Source organism: Octopus sinensis, linkage group LG18 (genome assembly GCF_006345805.1).
Source record: "Octopus sinensis linkage group LG18, ASM634580v1, whole genome shotgun sequence".
NCBI lineage: Eukaryota > Metazoa > Mollusca > Cephalopoda > Octopoda > Octopodidae > Octopus > Octopus sinensis.
In genome coordinates this window covers 3,104,135-3,129,134 of record NC_043014.1, presented here as the reverse complement: position 1 = coordinate 3,129,134, position 25,000 = coordinate 3,104,135, and the positions used below count along the sequence as shown (strand labels likewise).

Here is a 25,000-nt window from a genome sequence, read left to right as displayed (position 1 = left end):
TTCTACTGGGGTCTGTGAAACCAGAAGGCTGCACCAGGCTCCAGTCTGATCTGGAAGTGTTTCTACAGCTGGATGCCCTTCCTAACGCCAACCACTCCGTGAGTGTAGTGGGTGCTGACGGAGCTGGCAAACGGCCATGGACGGATGGTGCTTTTTACGTGCCACCGGCACGGGGGCCAGGCGAGGCTGGCAACGGCCACGATCGGATGGTGCTTTTTACGTGCCACCGGCACGGGGGCCAGGCGAGGCTGGCAACGGCCACGAACGGGCTTTCACACCCCAGTTTCCATCTCCTTAAATTCATGCACAATTTTGGGGTTGATCTGAGGCACTGGTAAAGGACACCTGTTCAAAGGCCACAATGTACAAGTGAACTGGGGACTTTATTGTCGCAAAGTGAAATTAACCTCGTGGTCACTCACATTCACGCAGAGGAAGAGAGACTGCGAAGTCAACATGAGCTTTACTATGAATTTGAGTCTCAGTATTGAGTCCCTGCTACCAGTTAAGGTTCCATTGTTATGCCTCAAGTACATTTATAATACTAACCACAGTTTAATATATACGTACATATTGGGTTCAAATCCTGCTGAGGTTGACTTTGCCCTTCATCCTTTTGGGGGTCAATAAAAGAACTACCAGCTGAACATTGGGGTTCATGAAATCAATTTCCCCCCGCCCCCAGAATTGCTGGCATTGTACCAAAATTTGAAGCCCATATATATATATATACACACACACATATATATACACACACATATATATATATATATATATATAGTTAATCCAAACAAGAAAGCACAACACAAGGACGTGGAACAAATATAGTATTATTGAACGATCAGGAAAGAAGGAGGGTTTAACGTTTCGAGCGGAGCTCTTCGTCGGAAACATAGGAGAAGGGAAGACAGAGGGAAAAAAAATCGCCAACGGTACACACGAGGTCACATTTAATTCCTCCAGGCAGTCCCCCAGAATGGCCGCTGTCTAATGACTGAAATAAGTAAAAAATAGACGATATATATATGCGTACATGTATACACATACATATATGTATACTCACATGTATGTATACACCCACATATACCCTGTCCGTCCTCCCTCATGTTGCCGGCAGCTAAACACGTTTCTGTACCCACCTGTTCGACCACCCATAAAAGTTGATTGGGGGGGGGGGCAAATCGCCCTCAGTAATAGTTTCCATGTATGCGTGTGTGTGTGTAGTATGATATATGTTGCGTATGTAAATAATTGTTGTTCTCACTATTGTTCTTGAAGCAGCTGTTTTGATTACGTAAATAAACCTGGCTTAATCTCTTAATCAAGTCTTACCACTTCTTTCAAGCAACTTGATACCTCTCGTCATCACAGGCTCCCCTCCTCCACTGTGTTTTTATCTATTTAGCTATCTACTTATCTCTCTCTCTCTCTCCCTCCCCACCACTCGTCTCTCATTTTCTCTCCCTCTTCAACATACCTCTCTACCTCACACCTGTCTCATCTCCCCCCTTTCAACATGCTCACGAACATCACTCTCTCTTTACACACACACACACACACACACACTACATATTTTTCCTTCTAAGTGTTTCTTTTAAATATTTTTTTTTCCTTTTCATAACACAAACTAGAGGTGAGATAAGGGTACTGGGTAGAATATTGTGCCACCTACCTGCTCAAAGGCATAGGCCTTTGCTTCAAGTCTGCTGGCGGTATTTCCTGCCCCTAGGGACAGAGCATGATATTCTACATTAACCCTTTAGTGTACAGATTATTCAATCAAACATAATGCCTATTGATTCCCATTGATTTGAATTAATCGTGCATTATCTCATATCTTCAAAATCTTGGTGGTGTAATTACTTAATGTAGAATAACATTGTAGGGTAGGTGTGAGAGCCTGGATCTGGTCAGTTTGAACATAAAACAGATTAACTATTTTAGCCGGATATGGCCGGTTTAAATACTAAAGGGTTAAAACCAGAATTCGCCAAAGTTTGTCATGTGAACAGATAATCGGGGAATGTTAACTTTGATATAGACTGGTGTTCTATCCCAGGAGATTTCTTATGACACTGTCTCTGGAGTGCAACAATATTGTACATGAATTCTGTTTTCCAAGATAACCATGGAATTTGATATCACATCAACTTGGAATGATGGACTGGTGTTTTAGCCAGCACAATCAGATTTTTGCCTCATCTAGGTTCAAGCTATAAAACCTGAGCTAACAAAGCGTTGGTGCCAAACTCTTTTGATATCAACCTGCTTGTGACCATTTCTCATTCAGGACACAGACTTTCCTGTTTGAAAGTGATGCAAATTTAAAGTTTATATCAAAATTTCATGTTTATTTCTGTTCCAAACACCAGCTTAAGCCTTTTGTTACCAACCTGGCTGAAACCGGCTCTGGCTCTGTAGTACAAATGTCTTGTTTTCATAAGTTCTGAATTAAAATCTTCTACCAAACCTTAGTCTCAATTTATGTTCCTAGCACCAGCTTAATGATAATTAAGTTATGTTACTAAATTCTTTGTTATATTTAAAGTAATTGAAAGAAACAGAGCATCTCAAAATAGATACAGTAACGAAAGGGTTAATAGTAACGAGTATTTCGCTAAAACAATTAATTAGTGCATCACTAGAAGTATGACATCAAGGGTTAAGGACCTATTTGCAATACACCTCTCCCCTTTTTTTTACATATTAAAGGAAACAAAAACACAACTATCTGTTTTTTTTTTTAGTTCTTTTATCGCTTTGTAGTAATTGTGCTGTGGTCATGCTGGAGTACTGCCTTGAATTGAAGGTCAATCAAAGTGGCCCCTTTACTCATTTCAATCTGATACCTTCTTTATCGATCTCTACTCATCCTATCGCTAAGTTATGTTTTTGATATTAGGTGCAACTACTCTGTTTATAGTGGTAAACTTAAGCATGAAGGCACACACACACACATATATGTCAATAATATATGCATGTGTGCACACATGCATGCACATACAGTTCAAAGGATTTGTCTGATATTACTCATTTGTTTTTACATCTGTTTTTCCATGTCGCCATGAGTTAGGTGAATATATTATTGAGGCATTGTTTTACAAGTGAATGCTCTTCCCGTCACTAACCCTTTCCTGTTTCAAATAAGGGATCTCTTATACCACACATTTTCAAATACACTAAACCAACAGACAGTTTATCTACAGAAAAATAAAAAATAACAGCAATATCACTGCACATAGCTGAATGATTTTTCCAAGAAGCATGAATGTAAACAAATACATACAAAAAAGACAAGCTTATTTGGTTCTCAACTACCAAATGCCTTCACAAGGTTTGGTTGGCCCAGGACTATTGTTGAAAACTCTTGCCCAAGGTGATGTGTAGTGGGACTAAACTCAAAGCTAAGACTAAGGTTAAAAAAAAAAAACCTAACTCCTTACACGGAAGAGAAGAAAGAATAAAAATGTTCTGTGAATATAGTCTTAACAGCTGTATCTGTGTTTCGGTGCTGAAACTTTTCCACAAGGGTAAAAAGAGTCCTGAAAAGCAAATTGGTTTAGATATGTGGTAAAAATACAAGGAGTAAAAGATCCCCTGCATCTCATCTGTCCAAGCATATTGCAATAAAGTGTTCCCTTAAAAGAACTGTTGTTGGGGTCAGTTTTTCACTTGCGTTTGGAGCACCCACTGCAGCAGATGCAGTTAACGAGCATGAAACAGATGTAGGGAACAAATGAAATAAACTCCATCTTGTGATATTATCATACTTTGTTCCTACATTTGCTTTGTGCATCATGACCCATAACACTAATGAGTACAGTAGTGACCACAGGAAGTAGTGAACCGGATAAGGATAATCTACTTGAAGGTCTAAACCCACCAGTGACAATATGTCTAACTGTACACACAAGATACTCTCTCTCTCTCTCTCTCTCTCTCTGTCTTTTTATATATATATCTATATATATATATATATAATATATATATATATATATATATATATATCACCGTGACCGGCCAGGCTATCAGATGTTGCTACACATCGCTGGTCACACTGCTCTTTGCATTGTTTTAGCCTTCAAATGACGCCACCTCGCTGGCTAAGCGAGCAGAAGAAAGAGTGATAGAAAGTTGTGGTGAAAGAGTACAGCAGGGATTGCCAACACCCCCTGCCGGAGCTTCGGGGAGCTTTTAGGTGTTTTTGCTCAATAAACACTCACAATGCCTGATCTGGGAATCGAAACCGTGATCCTTTGACCGCAAGCCCGCTGCCCTAACCACTGGGCCATTGTGCGTCCACATATATATACACACACACACACACATGGACGCATACATACATGGTAATATCAAACAGTGAAAATAATTGCCCAACACGACTTTGGTGGATAAATATTTTTTATTCTTTCTTTTTATTGGGTTAACGAAGCTATCATTTAAGTAGGAATCTCTTCACCATTTTTAAGCTGCCATGTGGGAACATTGATGCTCGTTTCAGTCTATCTGCTTATAGGTAGATACATACACACTACTGGTTGCTTCATGGTTTCTGTCTGCAAGGGAACTTATGTGATCGACTGACATCCTGGAAATGGCAGTCAAGTGTCCCTCACATCATACTATAACCGTTTCATACTAGGACATGTTGGAAACCATGTGTATGGAAAAATGACATGCCATGTTCACAGCCGGAATGTCCTTTTTGATCCTAGGCCTGTTCAGTCAGGGCTGACCTGGGGTTAAAAAAAGCAGCCAAATTCCTTTCACAAAGCATTGGTCAGCTGGAGGCTACAAGAAAATAAAAAAACACTTGTTTGTGGTGCTGCCATGGTGGATTGAACACAGAACCAGGTGATTGTTAAGTGAATTTAACCACATGGCTATGCTGGTGCCTGTGGTGTGTTTTGTATGTGATATATATATATATAATATATATATGCATATATATATATGTGTATATATATATGCATATATATATATATATGTGTGTGTATATATGTGTATATATGCATATATATATATATATATATATGTGTATATATGCATATATATATATGTGTATATATGCATATATATATGTGTATATATGCATATATATGTGTATATATGCATATATATATATGTGTATATATGCATATATATATATGTGTATATATGCATATATATGTGTATATATACATACATACATATATATGTGTGTGTATACACACACACACACCACTGTATGTTTGTGTATATGTAACATATATGTGTGTGTGTGTGTGTGTATATATGTGTGTGTATACACACACCACTGTATGTTTGTGTATATGCAACATATATATGTGTGTGTGTGTGTGTGTGTGTGTGTGTGTGTATATATGTGTGTGTATACACACACACACACCACTGTATGTTTGTGTATATGTAATATATATATATGTATCTATATGTATTTGAGTATGTTTATAATATGTACATATATACACACTATATGTATGTACTTATGTTTGATATATATAGCTATGCATATACACACATGAGTGTCGATTTTTATCTAGATAGACAAGTGAACAAGACTATCTAGATGAAAAATGGACAGTAGATAGTCTAGGAGTTGTTTGACAAGTCTCTCGGCACAAACCACCAACCAATATGGTGTGAACATTTCTCTTCTTCCTTGCCTCACAAATCGATGTGGAATAATTAACATAAATTGCATCTATGTAAATTGCCCTCCTCTCTCTTTCTCTCTCTCTCTCTCTCTCTCGTCCTTTGCATCTCTTTGCTTTCTTCTCTCTCTCTATGTCCCTCTTCTCACTCTGTGTCTATATTACATTTATTTGCTCTTAGCCATTGCCATAGCAACACACACACACACACACAGCAAGCAACAGTTGTATAAATCTTCACAGAGGTCTCTTAACCCTTTCATTGCCATATTTCCGTTGAGATGCTCTGTGCTTCTTTCAATTACTTCGGATATAACAAAGAATTTAGTAAAATAACTTAGTTATCATTCAACTAGTGTTAGGAACATAAATTGTGACTAAGGTTTGGTGGAAGATTTTAATTCAGAACCTTTGAAAACAAGACATTTGTACAACAGAGCCAGAGGCAGTTTCAGCCAGGTTGGTATCAAAAGGGTTAAAAATTGTTTATCTATTATATATTTTAAACCTTTTGCTACCATATTTTTGTTGAGATGCTCTGTGTTTCTTTCAATTAATTTTAAATATTACAAAGAATTTAGTAAAATAACTTAATTATCATTAAGCAGGTGTTAGGAACATAAATTGTAACAAAGGTTGGGTGGAAGATTTTAATTCAAAACTTATGCAAATGAGACATTTGTACTACAGAGCCAGAGCCGGTTTAGTAACAAAGGGGTTAAAATGTTCGCTGAGTTTGCTATCCTCTCTTGGTGAGTAAGCAGGTTTCTGCACTCACTGTCTCTGCCACTTGACTCTTACACTCTGTGCGTGTATATGTATTGTATGCTATCTGTGTGTGTATATATGTGTGTATGTGTCGATTGATTGGGTAAAGTTTGTGGGTCAAAACACACGAAAATATGTGAAATGGAATTAATTTATATTGTACTTATATGAACATAGCTTCATTGCTAGTTCTTCACAGTTGAGACCATCAAATGTGTTGATTAGATCTATATATATCTGCCTTGCTAGATAATTTTATGCATGCATATGTGTGTATAAGTACACATACTTGTGTGTGTTTCTACAGCTGGATGCCCTTCCTAACGCCAACCACTCTGAGAGTGTAGTGGGTGCTTTTACATGCCACCGGTATGAGGGCCAGTTTGGTGGTACTGGCAACAGCCACGCCCAAATGGTGCTTTTTATGTGCCACCTGCACAGGAGACAGTCCAGCGGCGCTGGCCGCCAGACCTCAGTCAAATCGTCCAACCCATGCTAGCATGGAAAGCGGACATTAAATGATGATGATGATGATGTGTGTGTGTGAAAGAGAGAGAGCTGTTTTTCTCTCTGGTCATTAAAAGAACAGCTTATCTTTCACACTTTTCATTTATATACCCTGTACACACACACACACACACGGTTGTGTGGTTAAGAAGTTTACCTCCCAACCACAAGGTTCCAGGTTCAGTTCCACTGGTAACTTGGGCTGACCAAGGCATTGAGAGTGGACATGGTAGATGGAAAGTGAAAGAAGCCCACTGTGTGTGTGTGTGTGTGTGTGTGTGTGTGTGTGTGTTTGTTTTATAATGTGTGTATGTATGTGTCTGCTTGAGGTATATATGTTTGTTTTGCTGTCATACAAGCTGTGTTATTCATTTCCGATCTGTGAAAAACATGTCCAGCCATGAGGAAATATTACCTTGCTTGGGGACAGGAAGGGCATCCAGCCATAGAAAATCTGCCCCAATGAACTCCTTCCGGTCCATGCAAGCATGGAAAAGTGAACATTACAAGAATGCTGATGATTATCAGATACTAATTATGGACAAATATCACAGTCATTTAAATGTTTAATTGCAATCTTCTGTCTAGACTAAGAGGAAATTTTATCTTGCTTGGAAACGAATGAGAGTCGCCAGCAACAGGAGCATCCAGCTGTAAAAAGAAACCATGCTTCAATGAATTCTGGCTGATCCATGCAAGCATAAGGAATATAGATGTTAAAACAATGATGAATATAATGGGGGATACAGATTAGAATGGATGTTGCCTTTAAGGGTCAGTTGGTAGAGAGGATATATATCCTCTCTAACATGCTTTGTTGATATTGAATGAATGTTTCATTTATCTGATTTTATAGGAGTTATTTCCCTTGGTTTCAGGTTTTAGATTTTGAAACTTTTAGAGGTTTTTGTCTGCTAATTGTTTGAATAATCAGTTGGTATAATACACAGATTTTATGAATGATACAACGCCCACCCTACTCTAATTGTTATTCCATTCCTTTGTTTGGGCAAAATATGTAGGTGGTGGGGAGATGTTTATGATCATGATGAGAAATATAAGTAGTTTTCTTCTCTCACTCTTCCTCTCACTCCAAGCTTCTGTCATTGCTCTTGATTCTGCCTTTTCTACTGTTTGTGTGTGTATAGACAGACGTCCACATATGCTTATATATATATATATAGGGAGAGTTTACGAAAAAAAACAAAAGACGAAGACAGGTGGTGTACAAACAAACAGATGTATTAGTATAATGTTCAGGAATAGAAAAAGTCTTTTACGTTTCGAGCCTATGCTCTTCTACAGAAAGGGACTCAGAAAAAACAAGGAGAGAAAAAAAAATGTGTGTAGTGGCTAATGATCTATCATGGCGACCATGATTTATTTATATATATATATATATATTTATATATATATAAATAAAATGTATGTATGTATGGTAGTTTTGGTGGATCTCCTTTGTTCAAGAATGAAAATCCAGTTGTTTGATCAACTGAATTACCTGCACTTGCATAAGTGGTTGATTATACTACAAACAGGTTTACCTCCAATGTTATTATTCTCAGGCCAAGTGTGACAAGGTTACACCTTTCAAATTGCTGGTACAAGCTTTTATAGTTTTCATGTCACTCTGTTACAGTCATAAAGTGTGAACTGACTCGATAGAAAAACCACATTTACCCAGATTGCATGGACTCGGAACATTATGATTGTAATGCAAACTTCTGAAGCACCTGACTATATTACGCATTGTATGTGTGCATATATATATATATATATATATATATACACACACACAAGCATTGTAGGACTAAAGATGGTGGTGTGTCAACTAAGGACACATTTATCAATATATATATACACACACACACACACACACACATTTTGTAGAGCCTCCATTGGTCAATGTTGACCATGTATGCACTGATTGGTGCACGATATTTCGAGGTGGCTGAACCGTTAGCACGCCGGGCGAAATGCGTAGCCGTATTTCGTCTGCCGTTACGTTCTGAGTTCAAATACTACAGGGGTCGACTTTGCCTTTCATCCTTTCAGGGTCGATAAATTATGTACCAGTTACGCACTGGGGTCGATGTAATCGACTTGATCCGTTTGTCTGTCCTTGTTTGTCCCCTCTGTGTTTAGCCCCTTGTGAGTAGTAAAGAAATAGGTATTTCATCTGCCTTTACATTCTGAGTTTCAAATTCCGGTGAGGTCAGCTTTTCCTTTCATCCTTTTGGGGTTGATAAATTAAGTAGCAGTTGCGTACTGGGGTCGATCTAATTGACTGGCCCCTTCCCCGAAAATTTTGGGCCTTCTGCCTAGAGTAGAAAAGAATATTTTAAATATATATTCAGTCCTACTTTGGAGCATCATAGGCAAGGGTCTTCTACAATAGCTGCAGGGCCGTCCAATTCTTAGAGTGAATTTTGTAAGTGGAAACTGTATAGGAGCTAGTTATGTGTGTATGCAACATTTTTGCCTCCTTTCCCAACTGCTTCACAACCTTTGTTGGTTTGTTTATGTCCCCATAACTTCCACAAAGAGAAACTGATGAAATCACTGCCAGTAATCAGTTTGTTCGATTAAGCCTTTAACCTTTCAGGGCTGTCATCTTGTATGACCACAAATGACTGAAACACGTGGCCGTGTGATAAGAAGCTTGCTTTCCAACCACATGGAACAGGGTTCAGTCCCACTGCGTGGTACCTTGGGTAGGTGTCTTCTGCTGTAGCCTTGAGGTTGACCGAAGCTTTGTGAGTGGATTTGGTAGACAGAAACTAAAAGAAGCACATCGTATATATATATGTGTGTGTGTCTGTTTGTCCCCCACCACCGCTTGACAACTGATGTTTGTGTGTTTATGTCCCCGTAACTTAGTAGTTCGGCAAAAAGAAACTGATAGAATAAGTCCTAGGCATTAAAAAAAATAGGTCCTAGAGACAATGTGTTCAGCCAAGAAAACTCTTCAAGGCAGTGCTCCAACATGGCCAGAGTCAAGTTACTGAAACAAGTAAAAGATATATATAATGGTAAGAACAAGAACAACAATAGTAATGATGATGTTAGTCAGAGGAAATGAAGGAATTGTTCCTTAGTTTATCCTCATGCAACTACAGAAAGTCTTCAAATGTTCCACTAGGAAAAACGTGTCCCCATATGTCATTCACACATACACACGTATATTATACACTATAATCTAGATGATATTTTACGGTTGTTTTCTTAAATGACCCTATTTTCATGCATTTTACTCTTCAGTTTTCTTTGCAATCTCCTCAACTCGTTAGTATTTTCTCTGCCTTCGTTTACTTGCTTTTCATATCTTTACATCTATGTATTACAGCCTCGCTCTCTAATTTATTCTCTCTCTTTCTCCTTTAATTTATTCTTACCAAACCACTTTCACAAGTGGTTTGGTAATTGCAGTTTTCCCTCAGTCTTTCTCAATTGATTTCCTTTCATAAATGTGTTTGTGTATGCATGTGTGTGTGTATATGCATACATGTATATATGTGTTTGTGTGCGCATGTGTGTGTGTGTATATGCATACATGTATATATGTGTTTGTATGCACGTGTGTGTGTGTATGCATATATGTATATATATATATGTTTGTGTGCGCATAGTGTTCTTTTGTAAGCGATGGTAGTACAGTAGTCAAAGAATTAGTAGCATGAACGTGTATTTAGAAAAGGAACAGATTTAGAAGTCATGAGTTCAAATCCTTTACCTTTCGTAAAAAATATTAAAAGAAATTTTTTTTTTGTTGTTCACATCTTTTCATATATCTTATTTATTAAAAAAAATAACCTACATATATAAACATTATCTACACAGGATATCATCTTGTAAAACCCCCTCCACACACCTACTTCTTTACCTACTAACTCACTATGTTTTTATTCACTGATATCCAAGGCATAGAAGTGGCTGTGTGGTAAGAAACTTGCTTCACAACCACATGGTTCCAGGTTCAGTCCCACTGCATGACACCTTGAGCAAGTGTCTTCTACTATAGCCTCTGGCTGACCAAAAGCCTTGTAAGTGGAATTGGTTGATGGAAACTGAAAGAAGCCTGTCTGTGTTTGTCTCCCACTACACCCGTTAAGCAACTGGTGTTGGTGTGTTTATGTCCCTGTAACTTAGCGGTTGGGCAAAAGTGGCTGATAGAATAAGTACCAGGCTTTAAAAAAAAAAGTCCTGGGTTAAAATTCTTTGAGGTGGTGCCCCAGCATGGCCACAGTCTAATGACTAAAACAAACAAAAGGTGAATAACTGTTGCTTCCATATTTCTTTGATATATGTAAAAGCAATATATTACTGATGGTATACTAGCAGAATTGATGGAGTATCAGATAAAGTACCTTGTGGTATTTAGTTAGCACCCTTTACATTAAGGGTTCAAATCCCAACAGGCATTGAACAAAATGCCTTGTGGTATTGGATTGGAGCATTTTACATTCTGAGTTCAAATCTTTTGCCTTTTATTCTTTCTGGGCAGACAAAGTACTGGAATCAGTGTAATTGGTTCACTGCTTCCTCTCCACTCCTCTTGTTTTTGAAATTGTTGGTCTTTTACTTAAATAGGAAACAAGAACTTCATTTTTATATTAGATAATCTAACCCATGCAGGCATGGAACCTGGACATTAATTAATGATGACCATATGATATCATATCCTTTTTGCTAACACTTGCCACACTCTCATATGACTACATGATACGTGTGTGTGTATATAAATACATAACTATGTGTGTGTATGTATAATATATATTTCTTTACTGCCCACAAGGGGCTAAACATAGAGGGGACAAACAAGGACAGGCAAAGGGATTAAGTCAATTATATCGACCCCAGTACGAAACTGGTACTTAATTTATCGACCCCGAAAGGATGAAAGGCAAAGTCGACCTCGGCGGAATTTGAACTCAGAACGTAACGACAGACGAAATACTGCTATGCATTTCGCCCGGCGTGCTAACGTTTCTGCCAGCTCGCCGCCCTCTGTATAATATATATATATGTATATAGACTCATGTGTGGTTGCATGGTAAGAAGCTTGTTTCCCAAGTTCTGGGTTCAATCCCACTGCATATCACCTTGGGCAAGTGTTTTCTACAATAGTCTTGGGCTGACCAAAGCCTTATGAGTGAATAATGGTAGACGGAAACTGAACGAAGCCTGTTTGTGTTTGTTGTCCACCACCGCTTGGGAACTGGTCAGCATTGGTTTGTGTATGTCCCCATAACTTGGCGGTTCAGCAAAAGAGACTGACAGAATAAGCACCGGGCTTTAAAAAAAAAAATTATCATTGGGGTTGATTCATTCAACCAAAAAGCTTTCCAAGACGGTGCTCAGTATGACCGCCATACAATGACCAAAACGAGTGAAAGATATCACATGATATTGTGTAGCATCATCATTTCTAGATTATCAATTATATTAACTGTTGCTGCGGCTTGATAACTGTGCCTATAAGCAATACTTCCAAGATATCATTTTATCAATTTGATACGACAGACAAATCTTGTTACATTCGTATTTGTATAGCATTCAACAATCCAGCTTTTGTTATACAATACACACATACACAGACAGATATCTTGCTAATATACATTCTGATACTACAACACACACTACTACTATTACTACTACTACTCCAACTACTACTGCAGACGGTTGGTTATTGGTAGCAATCTGATATTGTGTGATATCACTACTACAATCTCTGTAAGCTCCGCTCTTGTTTCGGCTTAAATATCTTGTCATACGCAAGGGTGGTGTTATCTAGCATTTGCAGCATAGAATTATTAATGCTGCGCTATATGTAATCTGATACCATTTGATAAATTACAGAGCTTAGTCACTGCTGCTATGATATCACACATCTCAATAACTGTTCACGACACTCACTCCCTCCCTCTCTCCCTCCTTTGCCTGTTATTGTATCACGAGAGTGGAGAGAACTATATCCTTATATTCCTGGTATCCGTCTGCTTTTGGTCTTAGTCATACGGCTTTAGCTTGTTCACTGCAACACATATAATGTGTTTGAGTGTGTGTGTATATATATGTGTGTATATGTATGTATATATATATATGTGTATATGTATGTGTGTGTGTGTGTATATATATATATGTGTGTGTATATATATATATATGTGTATATGTATGTATGTATATATGTGTATATGTATGTATGTATATATGTGTATATGTATGTATATATATATGTGTATATGTATGTATGTATATATGTGTGTGTATATGTGTATGTATATATGTGTGTGTATATGTATGTATATATGTGTGTGCATATGTATGTATATATGTGTATATGTATGTATATATGTGTGTGTATATGTATGTATATATGTGTATATGTATGTATATATATATATATGTGTATATGTATGTATATATATATGTGTGTGTATATGTATGTATATATGTATATATGTATGTATATATATATGTGTGTATATGTATGTATATATATATATGTGTATATGTATGTATATATATGTGTATATGTATGTATATCTGTATATATATGTATGTATATATATGTATGTATATCTGTATATATATGTATGTATATATATGTATGTATATCTGTATATATATGTATGTATATATGTGTATGTGTATATGTATATATATGTATGTCTATATGTATATATATATATATATATATGTATGTCTATATGTATATATATATATATATATATATATATATACACACACACACACACGTAGGTTCATATTATTTTTTACTGGGATGCTGTCTTCAAGGGTGTAAATCACTTATACCGACCCCATTACCTGTTGAAGACAGGAATTTGTTTTATCAAACTCTATTTGTCAAACTACTAAGTTATGAGACATAAAGGCAGAAAACCTAAAGAATACCAGTTTTTAAAGCACCATAAATATACACATGCATGTGTAAATATATACATACACACATACACATGTGGGGGGGGGGTTATATATAAATACGTGTGTGTGTGTGTGTATATACATATATATATATGTGTGTGTGTGTGTATACATATACACACACAAACAGATAATGTTATACAGTAATCAAACATAATCTGATATAGGATTTAGTATGAATGAAGTGAAGAGTTGACTAATACATTTTATTGTCTTGAAATGCTCCAGGGTAGTTTTATCTCATCTGCTTATTGTCTTGAGGTCTGGAGTTAAGCATAGATTGATCCCTTAGAAACTCTCCCTGTAGTGAGATAGCTACAAGATAATTTGGTTTATTTTAGGTAACGTCTCCAGGCAAAAATCCATTCCATTCCAAGGACCAGGGGCAGTTTTATCTCTTCTTAATGTCACTAGGCCTAAAATTAAGTATAGATCCCTAAAAACTTTTCTGAGACTGGGACACTCGTTTCTCCAGACCCCACCATATTTTTGAGGTTAAGGTTTGAGGATATATGAAAGAAGAATTCCCCTTAAGTGAAGGATCTTACATGAGATATAGTTTTCACTCTCATACGACAACCAAATGTTTAGATAGAGATAGCCAAGACAACAGGGTATCAGACTACTGCCAAGCAAGGGGCCAGCTGTTCAGATTCTGTCAACATGGCTAAGATGGGGTCATAAGAGTTCATTCACTTAGCTTTAAGGAAGCCTGCTACCATGTTAGTGTAGGGTTTGTTATTGTAAGTAGTGCAAGGTGCTCTTCACATTTTTACAATGGCCCTTGCTGAGACGAAACTGAAGGAGGCCTGGTCACTCAAGTATTTTGAAATACTATATGAGGAGCATAAAAGCTTCAGTTGTACCCCAACAACCCATTAGGATTACTGAGACTGTCACCACCCGGATAACAATATGCTTCCCCCTGTTTATATTTTTGCTTTTTTTTTCCTGTTCGGTCAATATAATTGACCCCTCTCTCTTGCAATGGTCGCCTTCATCTTCTGAAGAAGACAAAAGAAATGGAAACAATTTTTATGCTCTTCAGCTGTGCTTCCTGAGCAGGAGTGTAGACACCTGAGGTTCCACAAAGGTGGTATTGTGGGTCCATGAGCTGTCTTTGAAATATTAAAAGGGTGTGCAGTGTAAAAATGTATAATTACTTGGTTATATACAATTCATAAGAAACAGTTACATATAATTATTCAGACATATTTCAGTTTAGTAACTGGGAAAGCAAGTTTCTTGTTAGTTAATCAAATCAGCTCCCTTTGTATAGACAGACCTTTCACAGGCTTGGGGTCTGGGGGCAGGGGTGGTGGAATTCATTTAAAGGGAGTCCTTTGTTGTAAAAAAAAAATGGACGAAAAAGGCGGCTGGGAACTATTGCTGTTAGGTAGAATATTATCTTGAGCAATCAAAGGTTTAGAAAAAGAAGCATTAACATATGTTAAGAATGTGGAACAAGGTAATCCAAACACCCAGTCTTCAGTGGCACAACTGTATTGATCTTTTTATAAAGACTACAATAATCAACTCTGTGGACAGGAAGGTGGGGAATACCTCAAAGGAGCACTTTGCATATATTGCATCCAATTCAGTCCCCATTTCTAACTATGTCATACTCTTTTCACACTCTGACAAACTTACCTACCCATTCACTTTTTTCCATTTCTCTATTCCTATTTTCTTTCTTGTATTCACTTTGCACCTTGAGGACATGCACTCTCCATCTCTCTTGCTTTGCAGTTGGGGGAAGCCATATATCTCATTTCTGGCAAGACACTTGTTGCTGTCCCTCTATCATACATTGACCCTCATTTGAGTAACCCTTCTTCTGAAGGGTTATTATGAAAAAGCACCCAGATGTAGAAACCATGCCAAAGCAAACATTGGGTCACTAGTGTAGCTAGAGTGTGTGCCACCCAGGACAGCCCTTCCGTTTGCTACCCCTGAACCTCACAAAAACCGTATATTGCCTACAGCAGACCCAAAAGTGGTGCCCTTTTAAAAGTGCCACCCGGGGCAGACTGCCCCTATCGCCCCCTCCAGCACCAGCTACACTAGTGCATTGGATCCTAGTGCTGTCCTCTGGCTTGTCAGTTCTTGTGAAACTGTTCAACAGGTATTAAATGATAATAATGATGATAGAGTTTCACAGGTGAATTACATATTTGACTTCTTAAATCCAACAGCATATCTTGGGCCAGGAACTCTGATGGTCTGCAGCATTTTGAAATTTTGGTTTTGCACTTTTATATTTTATGAAATAATGGATATCTTGTTTAGATTCATCACTAGCTGTATCATTTTCTGTTTTAAGCCTTGGTCCGGCTTTAGATATGGCAGCCATCTGTACATATGTGTGTAATAGAGAATAGCAATACTGTTTAAAAACGAGTTCCCCATAGAATTTAGTTTCCATGGTCCAGCAATGGCCAGGCTCCAAAGATGCCAGATTTAAAAGTTCTAATCTGTAGGGTGAGTTGTTTAATAGTTTCAGTTAAATCCTGATTGGGTGCACTTATGATCAAAGGGCCCTGTCATGCTCATTCCATCTTTGAAGATTTCTATCATTACATTGTTTGTTAGGGTCTCCAACCCTGCTTTTTTTTTATATAGTTTGGTCCCATTGAGTGGTTTCTTAAGCCATGTCTTCTACAGTAGCTTTGGGTTGACCAATTCCCTGTGAGTGAAATTGATAGCTGGAAACTGTATAGAAACCCATTTTTGTATGCGTGTGTAGACATTGCCAACTTTCTTTCGATGAAGGGAGCCAGACGTATGGTAATATCTTTGTGTGACTCTTTACTGGTTGCATACCCAAGACTTTTTGCATATTCCATCTGCAAATTATGAACATTATGATTATTACATAAACCTGAGCTTCTTGAAACAGCTGTCGAATTAAGAAAATTGTGTGTGTGTGTATGTATGTATATACACACATATACACTCACATAGATGTGTGCGTGTGTATATTTTTTTGTTGACGCCTCATAACTTAGTTGCTAAACAAACAGAATCGATAAAACAAATACCAAACTTTAAAAGAAAAAAATTATCTAATTTCTGTGATCAACTCCAAGGTGATGAATGCTTCAGCATGGCCATGGTCCAATGACTGGAGACAAATAAAAAAAAAAACAAAAAACAAAAAAAATCTTAAATTTTTTTTTTTTATCAAAGTAAAATTTCTAAAACTATTCCTCTTTCTTCATCAAAAAAAAGAAAAAAAGGAAAAGAAATACAGATCAATAAAATCAATACTCACCCCCACACCCCATCTCCTTCCCCCTTTAATCACAAAATTGTCGTCTCTTGTTATATTATGATGCAAAAGCAATTACACTGAGTCTGGCTTTTATTTTATTTTATTTTATTTTTTTTAGACAACCATTTTCAGCTTTAGTTTAGATATTCATGTTATTTACCTCTCTCTTTCTCTCTCCTCTTTCACTCTTTCTCTCTCTCTCTCTCTCTCTCTCTGTTTACCTTTTACTTCTTAACAATCTGTATTGACTTAGTGCTTGGCATACTTCCATAGATTGGTATAAAACATTCGTTAGCTGTTTAATTTAATTAATTTCCAAATGTTACGATCTCGAGCCAAATGAAATGAAATTAAAAAAAACATATTACAATTCACATATGTATGTATGTATGTATACATTCAAACACACACACACACACATATATATATATATATACACTATTCATTTTCTGTGTATATATATATATGCGTGTATATGTACATGTAGAGGTAGGTACGAACATATATGTTTATATATATGCATATGTTTTATTTCATTTATTAATATATATATATATATATATATATATATATATATATATATATATATATACACTATTCATTTTCTGTGTGTATGCAACATAAACATGAAATAAAATGATGTATAAACAGTGAAGAGTGTATGTTGTAAACCTCTTTGTCTGTGTACAGGTGCTCGCATCTCTTTCTCCTCTGAGGTGTGTGTACGCTGTAGCTGTTCACTATGCATTTATATACGTACACTTCTTGCTATCTACTTATATATGTGCGTCTCTCTATGCATGATTGTATACACACACACACATTCACACTCGCATGCTAACATTATATATATAATGTGCTGTAAAGCTTTGTATATATATATATATACAGGTGTGTACGCACACTCATTTCTTTGTATATGCGTATATATATATATATATATATATATATATATATATATACTGGAGTAAACGCATAAATGTGAAACAAGGTGGAAAAAAGAGTACTCAAATACCAGTGGTAGAGTATATATATATATATATATATATATATATATGTAGTGTTTATTTGCCCCTTTCCTAATTGATTAGTCTGTGTGAATCACCAATCTGTCTCAGGTAATATGCAGCTGCCTGCTAAACATCCTGTTGCACCTGCCCCTCCCCACCCTATAATAATAATAAAAATAATAATAATAATAATAATTCTCTTCATTAACAAAGCGTTTCCTACTTCTCGTATTGTTCCTAAGTAGATCTTTTTCCTTTTTATTCCCCCCCCTCCTCCTCATTTCACTCATTTACACACAGGTATATAAACTCCTAGATACATATATACATACATACATATATATATATATATAGGCACACGTACACATATACGCTTATACATACATACATGCACGGTACTAAAAAAATCTATATCTCTCCACTTCCATTTTTAATCTTCTTTACCGAATTTTTTTTTTTCTTTTTCTTTTTAAGTCTTTTTAATCTCTGCTAATCCAATAAAAAAGATTAATTCTTCATATGTATGCATTTGTACACATGTATACAGATTGACGGAGGCACAATTACACACACGCACGCATGCACGCACGCACAAAGGTTAATTAATTATATTTGAAGATTTTTATATAAGACTTTTCTCGTTAAAGGTAATACCCATTAATTTTAATTACTCTCCTCCTCTCTCTGTCTCTCCATTTTATTTGTTAATTAGAGGAGCATAATGGAGTAGACTGCTTCCAAGGTAGTACTCAATATACAGCACAAATGGGGAGGTTTTATTGTATTTCTACGAGGAACCACAGGGTGTATATAAGACACATGTACTTTTTCATATATATATTTTATATATATATATATATATATATATATAGGCGCAGGAGTGGCTGTGTGGTAAGCAGCTTGCTTACCAACCACATGGTTCCGGGTTCAGTCCCACTGCATGGCATCTTGGGCAAGTGTCTTCTGCTATAGCCCCGGGCCGACCAATGCCTTGTGAGTGGATTTGGTAGACGGAAACTGAAAGAAGCCTGTCGTATATATCTATCTATATATATATGTGTGTGTGTGTGTTTGTGTATCTGTGTTTGTCCCCCTAGCATTGCTTGACAACCGATGCTGGTGTGTTTACGTCCCCGTCACTTAGCGGTTCGGCAAAAGAGACCGATAGAATAAGTACTGGGCTTACAAAGAATAAGTCCCAAGGTCGATTTGCTCGACTAAAGGCGGTGCTCCAGCATGGCTGCAGTCAAATGACTGAAACAAGTAAAAGAGTAAAGAGTATGCATATAGCTACACATATACACACCTTAATTTTTTCTTACTGCCTTCTCTTTACCTCTATCTCACTGTGTGTGTATATATATATATATATATATATATATATATATATATACACACATACACACACACGTGTATATACATACACACACATACATACATGGAATGTGTTATAAAATAGAATGTAGAGAGGCATTTCACAGAAACATAATTTAATTACTCTCAACAGCTGTTTCGTGGGGAATTGATATAATTCGTTAATTAAGTAATTAATGAAAATTAATTTAAATTAAATTTAAAGCAATGCTCATCTCAGATCATCAAGAGTACTTCCAGCTATGCTAGCCATATAACTATTGCTGGTTTAAATGCAAATGGGAATATGCAAATCAGTTGTATATATATTCGAATTTTCGCTTCGTTCCGTCTCTTATCCTCCCAGTATTGTTTTATTATATATATATATATATATATATATACACATACATATACATACATACATATATACATACATACACACACACATATATATATACACACACATGCACACAAAATACACATCTATATACTTTATAAAACAACTCTCTACACATATACATATGTGTATGTATGTATATATATATATATATATGTGTGTGTGTGTGTGTGTATAGACACCCGCACATAAACACACACATTCTCTCTTCTACTCTCTTCATTTCTTGTTTTTTATTCTCTACTTCTCTCTCTCTCTCTGCCCCTCTGTCTTTCTGTCTGTATGTCTCCTTTTTCTTCCTCCCACCTCTCTCGCCCTCTTCTCATTATAATAATTTATTAATCATTCATTTTCTGATTCAGCCTATTTGTCTGAATAAGTAAGTAGGTTGGCTTTTAACGATTTCTGTGGCAAGATTTGGACAACAGTTTGTGCCTGTGTAACATATCTGCATCTATACCTACCCCTGCACCCCCACTCACCCCCACCCACCCTCCACCTCATACAGAGATGAATATAATGACCAATTGATAACTTATCAAATATCTATTAAAAATTCGGAGCGTTACGTCCATTCTTGAGCCAAACCAACTTGGCCAGACTGTGTGTCTGTGTAAATAATTTGCCCAGCTATATTTAGCCGACATTATTAAAAAGGTATTGGCAAAGATACTTCACTGTATTTGTCACAGCTTCTTATGTTCTGGGTTCAATTCTTGCCATGGTCAACTTTACCTTTCATCCGTCCAGGGGCGATAAAGCAATGTATCAGTTGAATACTGTAGTTGATTTGACCCTTTTGATAACGAACCCATCTGCGACTGCCTCTGGAACAAATTTCCTGTTTTGAAATGTTATGCTAATTTATGTTCCAAACATCAGCTTAATAATGACAGCTTGTTTACATAATTCTTTATTATTTTTTGAAATTAATTTCAAGAGAATGCATTTCAACAAATCTTTGATGACAAAATTGATTAAAATAGCTAATATTTAATTTATAGTTTTTATTATTTGTTGGCAGAAATTACAGAGTGACTCATAGGGCTGATGGTTTCATGCATTGGCAATTAATAACAACAACAGTAATAATAATAATAATAATAATAATAATAATAATATCATCATTTAGCGTCTGCTTTCCATGGTGGAATGGGTTAGACAATTTGATTGGAACTGGTAAGCCAGAGAGCTGCACCAGGTTCCAATCTTATTTGGCGTAGTTTCTACTGCTGGATGCCCTTCCTAATGCCAACCACTCCAAGAATGTAGTTGGTGCTCTTTTACATGCCACTGGCATGGGTGCTTTATGTGTGCCACCGGCACGAGTGCCAGTTAAGTGACACTGGCAACAGCCACAACTATAATTTCACTTGGCTTGACAAGTCTTCTCAGCACAGTTTATCACCAATGGCCTTGGTTACTTGTCATTGCCCCTGTGAGGCCCGACATTTGAAGATCATACTTCGCCACCCCATCCCATGTCCTCCTGGGTCTACCTCTTCCTCAAGTTCCCTCCACAGAGATGGACACCTCTTTACACAACTGTCCTTGATCATGTGCATCACATGACCATACCAGTGCTGTCGTCTCTCTTGCACAATACATCTGATACCTCTTATGTCCAGCTTTCCTCTCAAGATGCTTGTGTGTGTGTGTGTGTCCGTCCCGTTTTCCTGATTTGTATTGTCAAACCTAAAATTTAGTTTATCAATAATGTTGGGTGTTTGGAATGCTTTGGGAAATTTTTAAGTAAAAACGTATCGTGTGTGAATGTCAGACAGAATGCATTGCAGTATTTGTTCTGAGTCTCTGTACTCTGAGTTCAAATCCTACCAAGATCAACTTTGACTTTTACACCTTCAGGGTCAATTAAAAAGAAAAAGGCCAGTGCAGGGTGTTGGCTTGACAGAATTGTTAGAGCCCAGACAGATACTACAAGGCACCTTATCCAATGCTCTATATTCTGAGTTCAAGTGCCCCTGAAGCCATCATCGTCATCATTTAATGTCCACTTTTTCTTGCTTGCATTGGCCAGACGGAATTTGTTGAGGCAGATTTTCTATGGCCAGACATATTTTTCACAGAAGACTGGAAATGAATAACATTGCTTGTATGATGATGATGATGCTCACTTACAACAGAAAGACACTCACAGTGGGCTTCTTTCAGTTTCTGTTGTCCAAATTCATTCTCAAGGCTTTGGTTGGCCTGGTGCTATAGAAAAAGACATTTGCCCAAGGTGTCACACAGTGGGAGTGAACCCAAGACCACAAGGTCAGGAAGCAAACTTCCTAACCATACAGCCATGTCAGTGCCTGAAGTTTAAAAAAAAGCAAAATTTACCATTTTAGTCAAGAATTGCATCTGACAGAATCAGCAACAGAATTTTGTAGCATCTTTGGTTCAGTAGGAAGATCAATAGCCACCACCCACCTCCACCCACCTCCCAATACATTTTGGTCCAAATTTTTATTTCAGATGTGAATACTTTAATATGTGTTGTCCCATGTGGGTTAATATCAAAGAGTGTAGAGGGAATAACAAAATGATGAAAAAGCTCAAGGGCCAGTTTAACCCTTTAGCATTCAGATTAATCTGTCAAATGTAAAACCTGTTTAATTACATTGTTTTAAATTAATTGTACAGCATCTTGTAACTCTGAGATTTTGATGATGTCCCTGTTTATTTTTAGAATGACTTTGTAGGGTAGGTGTGAGAGGTCAGAGCTGGCTGGTTTGAGCATATAACAGGAAGACAATTTTGGCCTGATATGGCCGGTTTAAACACTAAAGGGTTAATGCTTGAAGCATTATGCCTTCATTGTTAGGGGTCTATTTTAACAGACTGAAGAAGTAATAGGTGTGAGATGGTCTTCTGAACTATCAGAGAGGGAAGTCGCTCCAAAGAAGAATTATCTTGAATTGTGATGACCAGTCAAACTCCTGCCAGTATGGGTCAGAAGGCGAGTGATAGATTTTAACTCTTGCATGGTTTAACCACCCCCAACCACTCCTGGTCCTTGGATGCCTTCAGCGGAATCCATTCTGTTGTAAGCATTTACGCCAGGTCACTGGCTTAGGGATGCCTTCCTCCCTTTTTCCCATGACTCTTTGAAGTCCTGTGAAAGGGTCATGGGCACTGCCTTCTCTCTTGCCTAAAAGATAAAATGGAAAAAAAGGAAAAGGAAGACGGGTGTGATACTGGTGTTGCTACTGTTGTTGTTGTTAAGCAATAAGATGGGTAAGGATGATGGTCTAGGGCTTAGGGGCGGGAGACCCCAGACCTTGGAAAAAAAAAAACTTTGGTCATCTTGTTGTAGTCGAGGACTCTTCCATGATGCCCGACACCACTGGGAGGTGGCCCTCGAAGTCGCTGGAAATGGAGATCTCCAGGTCCAAATTCTTGAACAGCTTGTGTTTGCTGCTGGCGATGCTGGTAAGATTCTGTCTATTTTTGAAGCCCTTTAAGTGAAATCCCTCTTCAACACACTGAAGGAGCATCAGTGGCAGAGGAAAATAGGATACTCGACATTCCTCCATGGGATCAGCAGTTTGTATTCTTCTTGCCTGAGTTGGCCTTGTCCACCTTGTTGAAAATAGGTACCACATGATATGAACATCTTGTTAGTACCAAATCATTGTCTGTATTGTGAAACTGGGAAGTTGCTTGTAATATGTTGCAGTGCTGGGTCTGGCTCGGGTTGAGTGAGGGTAATTTTTCTAAAGGAAGCTGGGCTGTTGTTGCTTGGCAGTAGCTGCACAGACTGATTATCATCCCAGATGACACTTGCCGGAAGCTGGAGTATGCACTTGTGAGGTGACCCCTCTGTCATGACGCATTGGCTTAAAGAAGTTTACTCCTAAATAGTTTGAGTGGTTGGTGTCAAGACACTCATCCAACTGAATATGACAATGTAGGTCTTCACCAAACCCATTTAACTAGCTGTGAAATTATCAACATTTTCTCACCCCACTTTGCCCCCCCTCCTCACACACACACACCACACACACACACACACACTCTCTCTCTCTCTCTCCTGTCTGTCATATTTTCCCTCTCTTCTTCCCTTTCATCCTTGCACTTCATTTCCCACATACTCTCTCTCTCTCTCTCTCTCTCTCTCTCCCTCTTTTTTACACACACACACACAATTGGTAAAATTCCTGGAACACTGATCTAGAATATATCTTATGATATTTAGTTACATCCTTTTGTAATACAATTTCCTTTCCTGCCCCAGTTGATCTTCCTGGAATCAAATGATAAGAGTACCAGTTGTGTACTAGGGTCACTCTTATCAAAATGCCTCTCCTTGCACCTACATTAGAAATTAATATTATAATTATTAATTTACTTATTAATTACTATGTTAGTAGAATTGGCGAAAATACTTTATGGAATTGAATTTCATCCCTCTTTGATTTGTGTTCAAATCCCCAGGGGTGGGGGTGGTTAAAGTTACTTTCATTGGTCCAGAGTTAATTAGAAAAATTAGATAGGGACCTAATGATCTGTATATTGAACTGCTATGTGTACCTTGTGTTAATGTCTGGAAGTGAGGCATGGTAACATCAGATATGAGAAGGTGCTTGGGAAGCTGTGAAATGTGGTTCTTAAGGAGAATATTGAGTATGGCATGGACAGAGAAAAAGTGTCTAATAAAGAAGGGATGATCCAGGCTGTGGTAAATAGGAAACTGCTTCGTTAGATAAGGGCCGACAAGTCATCCTAATGAGACGTCTGCGTTGGCTGGGTCATGCTCTCTGTCGTCAACCAGGAGAATTCATCTACGAAGCATTTGCCCCAGCTCCCCTTCAGGGTTGGCGAAAGCGATGTGGTGGACAACAAAAATCCTGGCTGATGACAGTTAAGGCTGATCTGGAACCCAACCTAGGCGCCCATATCTACGGCGTTCATCGCTGGAATAAGGAGTGGTTGGAGATCATGCGGTCGTTAGCCTCAAATCGCCAGGCCTGGTTGGCATTTGTGAGAGATGCAGCATTGAGGATGAATGAAGCCAGCTCAACCCACCCCGGGTGAATGCTGTCTCAAAACAAGACAAGAAGAAGAGATATAAGGGCCAAGC

General features: G+C 37.5%; 1 protein-coding gene across 4 annotated transcripts in view; it reads left to right on the top strand.

The window, feature by feature from the left end:
* Positions 1-25,000, top strand: part of LOC115221492 (amyloid-beta precursor-like protein) — a 129,172-nt gene that overhangs the window by 44,006 nt on the left and 60,166 nt on the right. The window lies entirely within an intron of this gene.